General features: G+C 44.7%; 1 protein-coding gene across 2 annotated transcripts in view; it reads left to right on the top strand.

Moving 5' to 3' along the window:
- The first annotated feature begins 290 nt into the window (after positions 1 to 290).
- Nek7 (NIMA related kinase 7) overlaps positions 291 to 15,127 on the top strand; it is a 124,325-nt gene continuing 109,488 nt past the window's right edge. The window contains exon 1 of one of the 2 annotated variants that reach the window (XM_042701164.1): positions 291 to 551. The gene's annotated coding sequence lies outside the window, so the exon portion shown is untranslated. Of the gene's footprint in view, positions 552 to 2,552; positions 2,577 to 15,127 lie in introns of those variants that run through there. The other variant, XM_042701165.1, reaches the window with a different exon arrangement.

Genomic DNA, 15,127 nt, shown 5'->3' with positions numbered 1-15,127 from the left:
GCAGCGCCGCCCCGGCCCGCGAGGCGCGCGGGGAGGGGAGGCGCGGAAACCGTCCCGGGCCCGCAGGCGGGGCGTGGTCTTCCCCGGCGCTGACAGCGGCAGGGGGCGTGGTCTTTCTCAGCGCTGACAGCGACAGGGGGCGGGGCCTTCCCCAGCGCCGACAGCGGCAGGGGGCGGGGCCTTCCTCAGCGCTATGGGCGTGGCGAACCTCGGCCCCGCCCCCTCCCCGGGGATGCCGGGATGTTTACACTCCTGACAGCAGCGGCGGCGGCAGCGGCGGCGGCGGGAGGCGGCGCGGGTGCGCGGAGGATGGGCCGCCGCTAGGCTCGCTCCGGGGACGCGCGTCGCCGTGCGCGGGCGGGAGCCGAGCTTGCAGCGTCCGCGGGGGCGGCGCGGTGCGGTGGGAGGTAGCCGACCGGCTCCGGGCCTCGCAGCCTCAGCCCCTCTCCACCCCCGGGCCCAGCGGGCCTCGGCACGGCTGCGCCTGGTCCAGCTGCCCGCGCCACGCCGGGCCCACGAGGGCGGGAGCGCGGAGAAACCTCCACTTCCTGGTGAGTCGCCGTCGGGAGCCCGGCAGCCCCGGCGCGGAGGACCCGGGCGCGGGCCGGGGGGGGGGGGCGGAGGCGGGGACCGGGAGGTCGGGACCGCGCGGGCGGCCTCGGGATCCCGGCGCCGGGGAGGCGGGGCGGGACGTGCTGGAGCCGCCGGGCGGGCGGCTCCGTGGGTGGCGAGCGTGGCAGCCGAAGGCACGAACTCGCGCCGAGGCCGCTGCCGGCGCCGCGTAGCTGAGAAACTCCGCGGCCCCGGCGGCCGCCGCAACAGGTCTTTGGTTTCGGGACCTGAGGAACTTGAGCGAAGTCCCGCCTCCCGGCGGAAGCTGATTGGTGGCGTCCGTTATGTCTCCCTCGCTGATTGGTGGAGCTCATCCGTCAGGATTCTGCTGCAGCCCGACTTGGAGCCGCAGCGAGGTTCTCTGCGGGAGAGGCGGACCGGGTGGTGGGAGGATCGGCGCTGGGGTCGGGCCTGAGACCCGCAGCGCGGGTGTAGGCCATCGAGGCACCAGCGAGCGTCGGTGCTGACCGTGGCAATGGAACAGAAAAAAGATTGATAGTTGAAGGAGGGTGGGGGGAGAGGGGAGGGATGGGCTGGGAGAGGGGAGAGAGAGACAGGGACCGGCAAAGGGAGACAAAGGGAAGCCACAGGAAGGCTAGGCAAGTTGAAAGGCCACACGTTTCCAGAATAGCTGCTGGAAATGAAATCAACCTAGAAGCTGCTGCAGGTGAGGTCGTTAAGAACTGCGGTGCTCTTCATGCCTTGCGTTCTTCTTGTTGGAGGCCTTGGGAGATGATGTATCAACTCATGAATTATGCCAGCACTTAGCTGCAGCTCGGTTATTTACCAAGGCTGTGCTTACTGAACATCTGAGCCTTAATCGCAAAGATAGAAGTACAATGACCACGATTTTGCTGTTGACTTTTTCGCGGAAAACGACCTTTCTTTGAAATTTCATTTACGAGATGACTGCCGTTCCTTTAAGAGTACTAATCTTAAAAGGATGCACTTGGAAACTAGGATGCTCCTAGTTTATAGAGGAGCGTGTTCCTTCTCTGAGCGGTATGCATTTTCAAGGAGTGTATGTATTCCCTGCAGGTGACCGAACTATGTCTGAGAGGTTACATTACAGAATAATGTTCCAGATTATGTGCCTTCTTAATTTGGCCTATTCAGGCCCATGAGCCGGTTTGCTGCTGGTGTGCTTTGAAGTATGGCATAGTATTTGCATCTCTGAAGTTTACAGGATAGGCGGGACGATTGGTGCAAACCCTGAAACCATCGACTGGCAGAGCAAGAGATACAGTGGACCCTGTAGGGGGTTTGTAGCACCTCTTGCTGAGTGCACGCCAGTGTTCTCGCTACAGGGGCAGTGCCCCAGCGTCGGCTGACAGACAGCCAGAGCTGTCTGGGAGTGCTGCATCCTCTTATTTGCTCCTGGACTGGAGCCTCAGTGGGGAAGAGATGTTAGAACTCTGGAAAAGCTTTGCCTTTTGGAGGAGTCCAAGGGGCAGGGGATATGTGGAGATTGTAAGTGGAGGGCCAACAAAACACAACAAAACTTGTTGTTTTGAGAATAGAGAATGTAGGGAAGACCCTTAGAGTGGTGCCAGCCTGAGATTCCACTCTGTGGCAAGAGGCCCCGCCCTCGAGGGGGGGGGGGAGAAACACTGGCAGCCTCTGCAGCCAATGAGCGGCGAGTACGCCTGGGCTGCAGCTAGGGCGGGTACTTCCTCTCAGGCCTGAGCTGGTGGGATGTGGGCGCAAGCTCCGCCCCCAAGGACGTGGGCTCCCGGAGGGGCCGGTGCCCGGGCTGGCTCCGGTGCAATCCACGTGTAAAAAGACCTGGACCCGTCCACGCCTCTGTTTCCCCGATGTCACTGCTCTTGAACCCACCACTCTCCTCCTGAAACTTTATGGTAGGAAACCAAGCTGGGCAGCAAACTAGGGTCTGTGACTGCTCGGGGTTTCACTCCGAAATTATCTGAAGACGAAAACCTAGAAACTGCGGAGGCCAGATGCATGTGGGTAACGCCAGTCTCGCTCACGTTTCTTTTCCCCTCACACGTTTTCTTGGCTGGACGGTTCCAGGAGTTCCTCCCTCCCTCTGCCCCTCCAAGTAGGAGGAAAGTACGCCTGGTATGAAGGCTGCCTGCCATTGGGGGAGGTGAGACTCTAGGCCAGCGTCGGAGACGTGACTGTCAACGGGGAAAAACCAGACTCAGGGTCTTCAGAATAGTTACAGAGCGTGATAAAAGTCTCTAATCTCAGGGCCTCAGAACCCCTGCTCCATCTTCTGTTGGCTCATTAGTAACATTTAACTTATTTAACAGTTACTGAAAATTCACTAAAATTCCCCCCTCCCTTTTTTTTAAAACAAGGTTTTTCTTTTTAAAACAATGTGTTGTATGGCTACATCTGCACCAAGTATTCTCTCCCCAGGTCTGGTTCCATCCAAATGAAAACACTTAATTTGTGTGTGCGGGTGTGATTGAGAGCTGTGTGGGCAGCTATTGTCACTAACCATCATCTCTAAACAACCCAGAACACAGTAAGATGATGCCGCGGAGATACCTGTGTCATGAGTCGGATTATCCTAGTGCAGTTACTTTGTGTGCATTTCTATAAATACACTGCAAAGTATTTCTTTACACTTTCGAGGCTGACTCAAGTCTTCCTCCTCCACCAACCTTATTCATCCATGGAGAATGTGGATGAATAACATTTGGTTATGTAATTATAATCAAATGTATGCCTTTGTGGGATATGATGGCATCTCAGAATTTTTAAACTTAAATCATTTATATTTAATATGTATATTTATTTACTTTTGTGCCAGTACTGGAGCTTGAACTCTGGGCCTCCTGCTCCAGCTTGACTTTTTGCTTAAGGTTGGCAATCTACCACTGGAGCCACATCTTCAGTTCCACCTTCGTGCTGGTTAATTGGAGATAAGAATTTTGCCTATTTGTCTGCTCAAGGTGGTTTAGAACCATGATCTTCAGGTCTTAGTCTTTTTATTAGGATTGCAGATATGAGCCACCAGAAACCTACACATCATTTATTTTTAACATTATGAAACTTATAAACTGCTGATTTCTCTCGTCAGTACTATTAATTTACATATTACATATCAAAATAAATAGTATTAAAAGTATAATACTATAGTATTATGTACATTATATAATACAATATATAGTGTATATGCTACATTGTAAGTACTATATATGAATAATATTTATATATTGCATATGTTATCTATTTTATGTATTATGTATTCTTTTCACAAAATAGTTTTCCTTTTAAAGAAAACACTTAAGAGACTATTTCATGGTTTTGAGTGAACTGTGGGGATGAAAAGCATAGATGTCCACAAAGCACTCCTGTGTTTGAGCAGAGAACTTTTTAACCTTTATCAAAGGAACCAATGTCATGCTGTTTATGTGATGAGCTTATACAATAAGCTATTTTGTAGTAATGGCTACTCAGTGTGCAGCAGGACAGCATGTAAATCTTATTTATTTAGAAATGTGTATTTGCTCCTCACGTTGTAAATTGCCCTTGGCATGTATGGGCAGTAGTTAAGCACTACTTTTTTCTTTTCAGGTTGCTTTTGTGTAGATCTGGTGTTCATAAGGTTATTTAGTTTTTAGGTGGTAATGGGATTTGATCTCAGGGCCTCATGCTTGCTAGGCAGCACGAGTCCTTCCTACTTACCTTTTTTGTGTTTGTTAATTTTGAGATAGGGTCTTGCGTCATGCCTGTTTGCCTTGTGCCAGCCTATTTGTGCTTCCCTTGGAGCTGAGATGACAGACAGCTCTACGCTGTTGTACCCAACACATTGCCAGATAGTAAATATTTTTGGCCTTGTGGCCATACAGTCTCTCTTGTAGCTACTGCTGTTGTAGTTCTAGTTGATGCACTTGAGTGGTACTAGCGGTGTTCTAATAAAACTTCATTCACATAAGTAGGCTTTTGGCTTATTTCTTCTCTAGAAGACAATTTTTTTTTTTTTTTTTTTTTGGTTGGTCATGGGGCTTGAATTCTGGGCTTGGACACTGTCCCTCAGCTCTTCAGTTCAAGGCAAGTGCTCTACCACTTGAGCCACAGTGCCACTTCCAGTTTTCTGGTGGTTTATTGGAGATAAAAGTGTCATGGATTTGCTGCCTGGGCTGGCTTTGAACTGTGATCCTAAGATCTCAGCCTCCTGAGTTACTAGGATTACAGGTGTGAGCCACTGGTGCCTGGCATTAGAAGACAATTCCTAAAGTCTAAGTTTTATTGTAGACCATTGATGTTTGAGTGATATGGACTCTACTACACACTCTGTGACAATTTATTGATCTCCTCTTAATTTTCTTAGAATAATCTCCAACTATACTCTCCTAAATTTTGCACTTCCAAGAGTTCATCATCATTTGTAGGTCTTAGCTTTACACATGTTTTCAGGTTCCTCCAATACTTTTCACTTCTGTGGGATCCCAGATACAGAGTGAATGTGTCATGTCTTTTCCCCCTTCCCCTTACCAAGCCAAGGTGGAATCTGGTGCTAGTCAGTAATCTATTTGGTTGACTAATAGCACTCTTTGTCTGAGTGAGTTTTGGTATGTTTCTCTTTGTATGAGTGAGTTTTGGTTTGCCTCTTTAATTAGTTTTGGTTTTAAGCCTATTACTGTGACCACCTTTGCTACCTTTAGAGGGTAATTGTGATGGAGCAAGGTGTATTTTGTGCTTTAAAGGAAATGGACTTAGTTCATAAAAACTTTTTTTTTTTTTTTTTTTAACAGAAAATGATGTACTTTCTACCCTCTTCTCTCCTCTGACTTTTATCTCCTCCCTTCTCTCCTCTGTCTTTTATCTCCTCCCCTCTCCCCTCTCTCTTCTCTCTCCCTCTCTCTCTCCCCCCTCCCTCCCTCCCTCTTTCCTCTCTCTCCCCTCTCCCTCTCTTTTCTCTCTCCCTTCTCTCTCTCCCTCCTTCTCTCTCTCAACCCCCCTTCTCTCTCTCTTCTAGTGATTTTGGAAAGGGGCCAGTGCTTAGAGGAGGGCCTTGGGTGCAGGTGTGTGTGTAGCCTTGGGGAGGAAGTAAGTCCTCCTCCTGCAGGAGTTGGCTGACCTGAGCGCACTATCAAGGAGCAGGTGAATGGAATTGAAAACAAAGCACTTTGAAATCACACTGCAGAATTCCTTTGTCCTGGACAGGTGACCCTGGGTGTGGGAATGTAGACCCCTGATGCCTCAGGGAGGCCAAATGGGCCCTGGGTCATTCCAGAACTTTCTGGCTCCTTGCCTCCAGCTGTAAGCAACCTTTTCTTATCTAACCCTTCTACACATATATTACCATTTTCTGTGTTTATCATGAGATCAAAAAGACTAGGCACTGCAAATGCTCTAGTTTGTTTTCTTACTTTACCACGGTGTTGTTTTAATTTGCCCAGACTATAATTTTCTCAGCTCATGTAGGGTGCTTTGAAGAGTAAAGGAACACGTGGTACTAGAGCTCATATGTGTTAGTTTCATTTCACCTGTTTCTCTATTCTTAGGACCTTGCAGGGGTGGAAACACTTCTGCTAGCACTTTCTTTTGATGACAGGTCCTGTCACCCAGGCTGTGACCCATCCTTGTCTGAACAGAGAGCCTCCCTATTTTCCTGTCCTTTCTGCTTTCCTGGCTTGAATTTTCTTTTCTATTTGCCCTAGGATTTCTTAAGTTTGGTTCTTAGGTTTTAGGTAGTGTTTTCATGGATTTTTATGGGGGTGGGGAGAGGCAGCAATCTTTGAGTCTCAGGTAGATAAAATCATATGTGTCTTGGGACTTTTAGTCTGAACAAAAAAAAGGAGGTTGTGAGGTCTTTACTGATTAAAAATGGCAAAATTGTGTTCTTGTAATAATTCTGATTTGCTTTTTAATTACTGAAATATTTTTTCATATTTTAAAATTTAGGTAAATTACTCTGACTTTATGTTGTAACCATAACAAAGCCACATATTCTCTGTTATTTGTGGGTATGTGTGCATATATAAACATATATATGTATACATATATTTTATTTGTGGGCCCTAGGGCTTGAACTCAGTGCTTTGGTGCTGTCCCTGAGCTTCTTAGTGCTCAAGCCTAGCACTCAACCACTTGAGCCACAGCGCTAATTCCGGCTTTTTCTGAAGAGTTTATTGGAGATAGGAGTCTCATGGACTTTTTTTGCCCAGGCTGGCTTTGAACCATGATCCTCAGATCTCAGCCTCCTGAGTAGCTAGGATGACAGAGGCATGAGCCACAGGCGCCTGGCTGCTTTTCTTTTAATCATTGGAAAAACCTGTATGTTTATTCACAGATACAGTAAGCTTTTAACATGTATTAATAAAAACAATAAAAAAGTTTTAGTAAGATTTTTGTATTTGATAAATATTTTGGCAGTCTGTTTCTAACTTCAAGTTGCTGTTGATTGTCTTTTGTTGCAGGGCTGTCCACTTTCCTGCTGTATGCATTCATTTATTTTTATCATATACTATTTAGTAGATTTTTATGGTTATGAAGAAGGTCAGTCTTCTAGCAAAGTGTGCTAGTTCCAGGCTTCCTAGGAAGTTACTCCTGTTACTTTGATTAGAAGAACCACACAACCTAACCATTGACTGGATCCTGAGACAGGGACAGAAAGGGGGATGCTGTAATTCCTGATTTTCTACCTCACTGTGATGGCACAGGACGCGGAGGCTCCTGGCTCCAGGTCGTAACACTTCTATTAGTTTCCAGGCTAGTATAAACCTGTTAGTAGAAACTGCCTGGCTTAAAACAAGTTAGAAATCAAAGTGTTTGCTAGGAGGATGAATACCCTCTGGTATAGCTATGCCATCCATTCTCTGACTCTTATCACATGGTATTTTTTTCTTGTGTGCACCTCTTGTGTTTTCTTCTGTTCCTGTAAAGACATCTCCCTACTGATCTTAGACTTAGACTTTCATTCAGATTTGTTATTATGCAAGAGCTTTTCAAATATTTTGTGTTTTTGCTCTGAAGGTTTTTAAGCCCTGTAAGGGTTGTACCTGAGGATACAGACACCCAGATTTATCTAGTTAGTGAGTTTTCTATCACTATTGTAGAGTGGATGTTTGTAGCTAAGCTTTCTGTTTTCCATTATCATCTTGTAGTTTCCATAGGTGTCCATCAGAACATGTTGCACTAATACTTTGCAGATTTCTCAAATTCTTTCGAAACTAGAAGGAAATTGATAGGTTGCTTAAGATGGACTTTTTTGAGTTAACATGAGAAGAACCGCTGCTCAAGGATATGGCCTTGCTAATCTGTGTTTCATTAGTTTCCATGTTTGCCGAGTTTTCATTTCAGGATGGTTTGATCTAGTTTCATAACAGTCATAATGCCGTGTGAAGTTCAGCAGTGGTGCTGACGGTGTTTTCACTTGTCCTGAGTGAGCACAACCCTGTGTGTTAATGGTATGCTTTCAGTAATGGTTTACTGATGAGTGACAGCGTTATAGTTTTCTGATTGTGCATGTCAAGTCCTTCAATACCTTATTAAAAGAGTGAATATTGGGGCTGGGAAGGTGGCTCAGTGGTAGAGCGCACACCTTGCATGCCAGAGGCCCTGGGTTCGATTCCTCAGCACCACATAAACAAAAAGAAAAAAGCCAGAAGTGGCCCTGTGGTTCAAGTGGTAGAGTGCTAGCCTTGAGCTGAAGAGCTGAGGGACAGTGCCCAGGCCCAGAGTTCAGGCCCCATGACTGGACCCAAAAAAAAAGAGTGAATATTGGAGTGCCTACATTTTGCTCTTGTGAAGTGTTTCTGTTGCCTCAAAAATGAGGACCATTGGGGCTTCTTGTTATATCTTCATTTCAAACAAGGATCTTAGGCTACGCCTAAGAAGGATCTCTTACTTCCAGGAAATATGCAGGATAAATAGGAACAGCCAGAAAGTTTCAAAGGTGTTTTCAGCGCTGTCTGGTAGTATTTCTGTGTATGTCACATCCATTCATTCATAGAACTTGGGCATCATTTTTGTTTGTTTACCACTTTAATATATTGAGAATGACTTATCTGCCCTCATTGCTTCCTGTATACTTGCAGTTTTGTTATACATCAGAAGTTCCATGTTCTCCCTCTAATTTCTTCCCCTTCTCTGATTCAGAGATCTTTGATGCCTTGGTTTCCTTTATCTCATAGAAGTTAGCTCTACTTTGTTTATTTCCTGGGCTTCCTGTTCAGTGATGGTTCTTGTGAAGTAGAATGGTTGGAAGTTAATCAGCTAGCCCTAGGATTTCCCTTTCAAGACTTGTTTAAATACCTTCAACACAATTTGCGTAGCTGCCAAAAATTATTCTCAAGCTCTGGGTCTCAGGCTACCAGTATCAGAGGTAATCCTGTGCCATGATACTTTGAAAGAAGTTCCCCTGGTGGCTGGGAAGGTGGCTCAGTGGTAGAGCACTTGCCTTGCATGCCTGAGGCCCTGGGTTCAATTCCTCAGCACCACATAAGCAAAAAGAAAAAAAAAAGCTGGAAGTGGCGCTGTGGCTCAAGTGGTAGAGCACTAGCCTTGAGCTGAAGAGCTGAGGGACAGCGTCCAGGCCCAGAGTTCAGGCCCCATGACTGGACACCCCCACCCCCCTTCCTTCCTTCCTTCCTTCCTTCCTTCCTTCCTTCCTTCCTTTTTTTTGTTGGTGGTGGGGGCTTGAATTCTGGGCCTGGGCGTTTTCCCTGAGCTCTTCAGCTCAAGGGGAGTGCTCTACCACTTGAGCCACAGCACTACTTCTGGTTTTCTGGTGGTTTATTGGAGATTAGAGTCTCACGGCCTTTCCTGGCCCGGGCTGGCTTTGAATTGTGATCCTCAGATCTCAGCCTCCTGAGTAGGTAGGATTACAGGCATCAGTCACTGGCTCCTGGCTTCCCTGGTGATTTCTATGCACAGAATTGGACAGACTGCTCTGTGATAGAAATTTGCTTGGTGAATCAGCAGTGCAGACAATTCTCATACCATTGTTCCTTAGGCCACACGGAAAGATTCCAGGTAGTCTTGGTTTTATTTGATAATGAGCATCTTTTCCTGCTGTTGAAATCATTCCTAGCCACAAGAAGACCCTATGCCTAGTAATTAGACTTCTCTAGCATGTGTAAATAAATACTCAAAACATGGGTTTTGTTAAATTGTAATTACCAAGGAATTATAAGTATTTTATGAATAACAATTGAGTCTAGCAGAGAAAAATTCAACTTCAAACCAAATGGAAAGGAAATGAGTACATCTAAGTGTTCATTGCATCCCAGATGAACTATCCTTGTTGTGTACTATGTGGTGAATGCCCCTCACCATTTTTGGCATTTTTACAGTATTTCTCTAGGCTCAGAGTGAAAGCTTACCACTTTCCTTGCTCCTGGCTTGCCCCATTCCCCAAGGCACATAAACCCTTTTGTTTGTTACCTAGAGCTTTAGCCTCTAGTTACTAAGGCCTGAGACCTACCTCTCATCCTCTATCAGCTTAGATGTGCCAAGCCTTTCTGTTGAGTATCTGACCATGCTGGAAAATGATCAAGAACATTCTGATGAGTAACCTGCTCCTTTTTCCATGACTGCCTTATTTCCATTTGGTATGTTGATGCCTTCTAACTTTCCTCTCTGGCAGTGGATACAGACCTACAGAATAATATCATACAAATGTTTTCATTTACTCCAAAAACCCATTTGATAGTTTAAAAACTTCCTCATATCAGTGATTTTTCTTTTAAATTTGTAGTTGCTTAGCAGCACAGGTACATTTTGTTTCTGACTATATTCTACCTTCTTATGTAACCTTTATGGCTCCAAGTCAGAAAAAGACACATTTAATCCCCAACTTCCTGGTCAGTGCCACCAGATACGTTAGAGGAAGTTGAAGGCAACTGAGTTGACTGGTGTCCTTGCATTTGGCAAAAGAAGAAATCACATAAGATGTGAATGTAGTAAAGGTGATAGGGAAGTTTATTAGAAATCTGACAGAGAAAGACAGCATATGGTATGGACATACTGCAGGAAGACAGCACTTCAGCCATCTCCGCCACCTTGAACCATCTAATCTGAGTGACCTTGGGTCCGATAGTGAGAACTGGAGTCCTTCAAGATGCTTCCCTTCCTGGTGGGCCTGCTTTCTGTTTCCTGTGAGGTTGTGATACAGATATTTAGTGTTTCCTTCCTACTTCCTCATTGTTCCGTCACCCCCTGCCTCCCCATTTTGTAGCCTGGAAGATTTTGGTTTATCAGCGCATCCTGCCATCTGCAAGTTTTATAAGCTGCCATTACCTGATTGTCTGCTTTTCTACTAATTACCAATTCCTTTTTCTTCGTATGCTATTAGAAGAGGCTGCTTGACATAAGAGGCTGAGCAATTCTAGATTAAGTTCAGGTTCAATTTTGTATCTTTTCAAAGGCCAAACACAAGGTTTGATAATATGAGCAAAATGAATAGACACGGAACTTGGTTTAAGAGTTGAGGGTCTAGTCTTGGGGGAGGGCAGTGACTGTAATTCATAGTTCAGATAATAAAAAGGAGCTGCTCTGTAATGATGTACTAATGATGTCCGGTAAGGAAATATTGGGGCTTATGTCTCCTGGGCAGGACAAGGTTCTGGGATTGCATTCACTTCATGCTTCTTTGTTTTCCTTTTTGTTTCTCCTTAGTTTCTTCCAAAGTTCCCACCTCCCCCCCCCCAGCCATTTCACAGGCCTAAGAAATTTGGTGATTGTTGGTAGGTAGCTGACAGCAGATAAGATCACATTTCATATTTAAGGAAGGTTTGTAGTGACTCAGTCCTGCAGGCAGTGCCTATTCTCAGGCCTTTTTTGACCATATGGTTATCACGCTCAGAATGTGTGCATTTCCAGAGTTTCTACTTTGTGAACTTTGTAGGACATCTGCATGTGTATTTTAAGAATGTGCAAAAGATGATCCAGTTGACTGCGCAGCATTTGCTGCTAAACTCAGTTTCATATCAGTATGAGCTTATCTGAATGTGGGAATCATATTTTCCTGACGGCAGAGAACAGACCATATGATTGCTGGAGTCTGCCAGCAGCTGTAAGATAAAAGATTCTGTGATTACATTCACTTATATGCCTCTTTTTTTTCCTCCTCCTCCTTGTATTTTTGTTTTCTTCATCCATCCCACTGTTCATTCACAGGCTAGAGAACACTTTGGAGGTTGTTGGTAGATAGCTGAGAATGAACAGGAATGATTAAGTTTAAGAAAGGGACTACAGGAGCTATGAGAAGGAAAATGTGGTTGGAAGTAGTGTTTTGGGGAGAGATGTAAGGGTCATGGCAAAGTAGGAGAATAAAAGAGGCCTTTGAAAGGGAGAGAATGATGGAGAAAATATGAGAGAGGAAGTTGGGTTAGTAACTTCCTATACTGTTCGCTCTTTTTATAAGATCTAATATAATTGTGGAATTGAGTGAGTGTATGTAGGCTATGCCATAGTTGGTTAATGTTCTTAATAGTTAGAAATTAAGGTGGTAACTATGTGTCATTAGATTTATGAATTGGTTCTTAGGTTTCTGCATTGTTGTAGTATTTAGTTATTAATTAATCCTAGATAGAAGTGTTCCCCAGTAACCTATCTGCATGTTGGTTGATCATAGAAGGAAGGTAAATTTCAGTGAGCCAGTGTCTACAGAGATTTTTCCCAGTTTTGCATGATATGCCAAGTTTTCACTATTAGAAAACACCTGAGATCACCCTCAAATGTTTAGATTACCCTTCAAGTCTGGAGGATTCTATTCCTATCAAAGCAAACATCCAGCTTTAGTTCTGAGTGTTTTAACATTTATTACTTATACAATATGAGAACAAATGAACGACCTAACATTGTATCTTACTGCTTGGCTAGCTTATCTTTAATGAGGGCCTTGCTTTCAGCCGGATCCTGACCTACTTTTCCAGATTTCTTTCTGTATTCCTCCTCATTTAGTCACATCCTGAATTACTGAGTTTTGGATAACTTTTTTTTACTCCTGGCTGCTCTGCTTTTTTTGTTTTTGTTTTTTGTGCATTTCTTACCATTTTTAATGCTTGTTACCACATTTCAATTATTCCCTCTCGATTTCTTAAAATCAATAAGCTCTGCCCAATGATTGTACAAAACTATAAAGAAATCTCTACTTCTTCTGTGTCTTTATGTCTTTAGAATGTTTTTGTCTGTCACTGTAGATGTACTTGTCTTAATGTCCTTCTTGGAATATCAGCTTCTGGAAGATGTGAATCACATCCGGGACGTATTTATGTTTCCTATGAGGCCTTGCACCGTTCTTGTCAGAACCGGCCATCCAGAGCTGGCAGGTGCCTGTTTCCCAGGCTCTGTAGGAAACAGGAGGTCTGGGCAAGTCCTAGCAGTAAGAGGATGTCCAGAGCAGATGAGCACTTGCTTCTGGGGAAGTCTACGCTGAGAGCCAGGCACGTGTCTCTGCAGGGCCGCAGTGTGAAGGAAGTCTTGCTTTGTGGGCACTGTGAGGACACTGAGGAATCGAAGGCTGACAGGCTGGGCTTTGTGTCTGATTCTGAGATAAGCTCTGAAAGATCTCTCGGGGGTTCCGATGGGGACCAGGATTCAGAAAAACATGGCTCTATCAGACCCGGACTAGGTACCTGTGAGTGGGGCAGGGCATGGAGTGATGACAGATGAGTTTGGTGAGTAAACATGTTGGGGGCATTGGCTACAGTGTGAGAGATGATTTTCTGGAATTAGGACATGAGTTTAAACTGGCAAGAAGTCAACTTCAGTTGACTTGAAGGTCATGGTCATTAGGGTTCTTACATTCCTTCCTCAAGGCTTGTCTATCTGGCCTTCTGTGTAAAAGACTGTCCTTCTTCCCTTTAGTTGCTCTTTTGTCAGATCAACTCCATTTTGATATTATAGCAGTTTCCTCGAAGAAAAGGTAGAATTAAATAAGAAAATAACTAGGCTACTACTTGAAATTATTTCCATAAGAATGATTACTAATTGCTCCTCGATAGAAGACTTTCATTTGACTCATGGCCATCAGTGCTAGTTTGTAAATGTTCCCCTTCTGCATAGAGCATTTTAACCTATCTTTTTGCATAGTTTTTATTGTTAGAAGTTTAGAAAAATACAACGTTAAAAATTACTTTATAAAACCTTCCACATACTTACAAAGGGCTTGTGCAGATGGATGAAAGATAGCATGTATACTCCTGAATTAATAAAGCAGCAGGAGGAAATTAACTTGGAAGGTCTCCAGAGACAGTATTAAGCAATGCCTTGAATACTGTGCTGGGAAGATTGAACCCTTTTTCTCCTGTGATGTGATTACAAAGTTATTTTGCCCTTATCTTTTCAAATTTTGGTTGTAAAATCAACAAAAACTGTAGTGCTTTGAAATATCTCCACTTGGTTGTTAGGTAATGGCAGATCAGGAGTACCATCAAAATATAGAATCAAGGGAATTGTAAATGGGGCCTCAGAGGGAGCATTGTTAAAAGATGTATTTCTTTATGAATTTTACATACCAGACTATGTATGTATGTATGTGTGTATGTATGTATGTATGTATGTATGTATGTATGTATGTGTTTCTGAACTCAGGGCCTACATGCTACTAGATTGCTCTGTATTTTTGCCTGCAGCCAGCTTCAGACCAATATCCTATGGCTATGCTTGGCTTATTCATAGACCAGACCTATGGCTATGCTTGGCTTATTCATTGAGATAGGTACCCCCCCCCCCCCCCCCCAGTCGTGGGGCTTGAACTCAGGGCCTGGATGCTGTCCCTGAACTTTTTTTTCCCCAAGGTTAGCGTTCTACCACTTGAGCAACAGTTCTACTTCCTACTTTTTGGTGGTTAATTGGAGACAAAAGTCTCTGTCTGGGCTGGGCTGGCTTTGAACCATGATCCTCACAAGTAGCTGCAGGTGTGAGGCACTGGCACCTGGCAGCTTTTTGTATTTTTAGCAGCTTAGAGGTAGATATGTATGTATCAGTTGTGCTCTGAGACTAACTGAACGAGTGAGTTGGAGAGGAAAGAGAGCTGAGGTGTCTGGACTGCGCACAGTGGTTGTTCGGGCTGGGGGAATCTGAACAGACAACAGTATTAGGTCTCTCCAGCCGCAGTGTTCTTCTCCTTCCCTCTCCACTGCTTGAGAGTAATTAGGGCATTTTATTGCAATGATACAAAATAAAAAAAGAGACTTAACTTCTTTGTATTTTCTAAGGACTTATTTTACAGCTGTCAAAGTGTTTACTGCTTCTTAAGAACAGGGTTATCTTTTCACCAGGAATAATGGGTATTTTCTTTCCATTGGAGTATTTTCTAATTCTTTTACAACGTTGGCTCTTGGTAATTTCTTTCTTTTTTTTTTTTTGGGTCCGGTCGTGGGGCCTGAACTCTGGGCCTGGGCGCTGTCCCTCAGCTCTTCAGCTCAAGGCTAGCACTCTACCACTTGAGCCACAGCACCACTTCCGGCTTTTTTTCTTATGTGGTGCTGAGGAATCAAACCCAGGACCTTGAGCATGCAAGGCAAGTGCTCTACCACTGAGCCACCTTCCTAGCCCTCTTGGTAATTTCTTATAAGCAGTAGAAGTATGA

The sequence above is a fragment of the Dipodomys spectabilis genome, unplaced genomic scaffold (genome assembly GCF_019054845.1).
Source record: "Dipodomys spectabilis isolate Male_0828 unplaced genomic scaffold, ASM1905484v1 ptg000288l, whole genome shotgun sequence".
NCBI classification, from domain to species: Eukaryota; Metazoa; Chordata; class Mammalia; order Rodentia; family Heteromyidae; genus Dipodomys; species Dipodomys spectabilis.
Note: the sequence above shows the minus strand (reverse complement) of the source record. Positions and strands in the feature narration are given on the sequence as shown.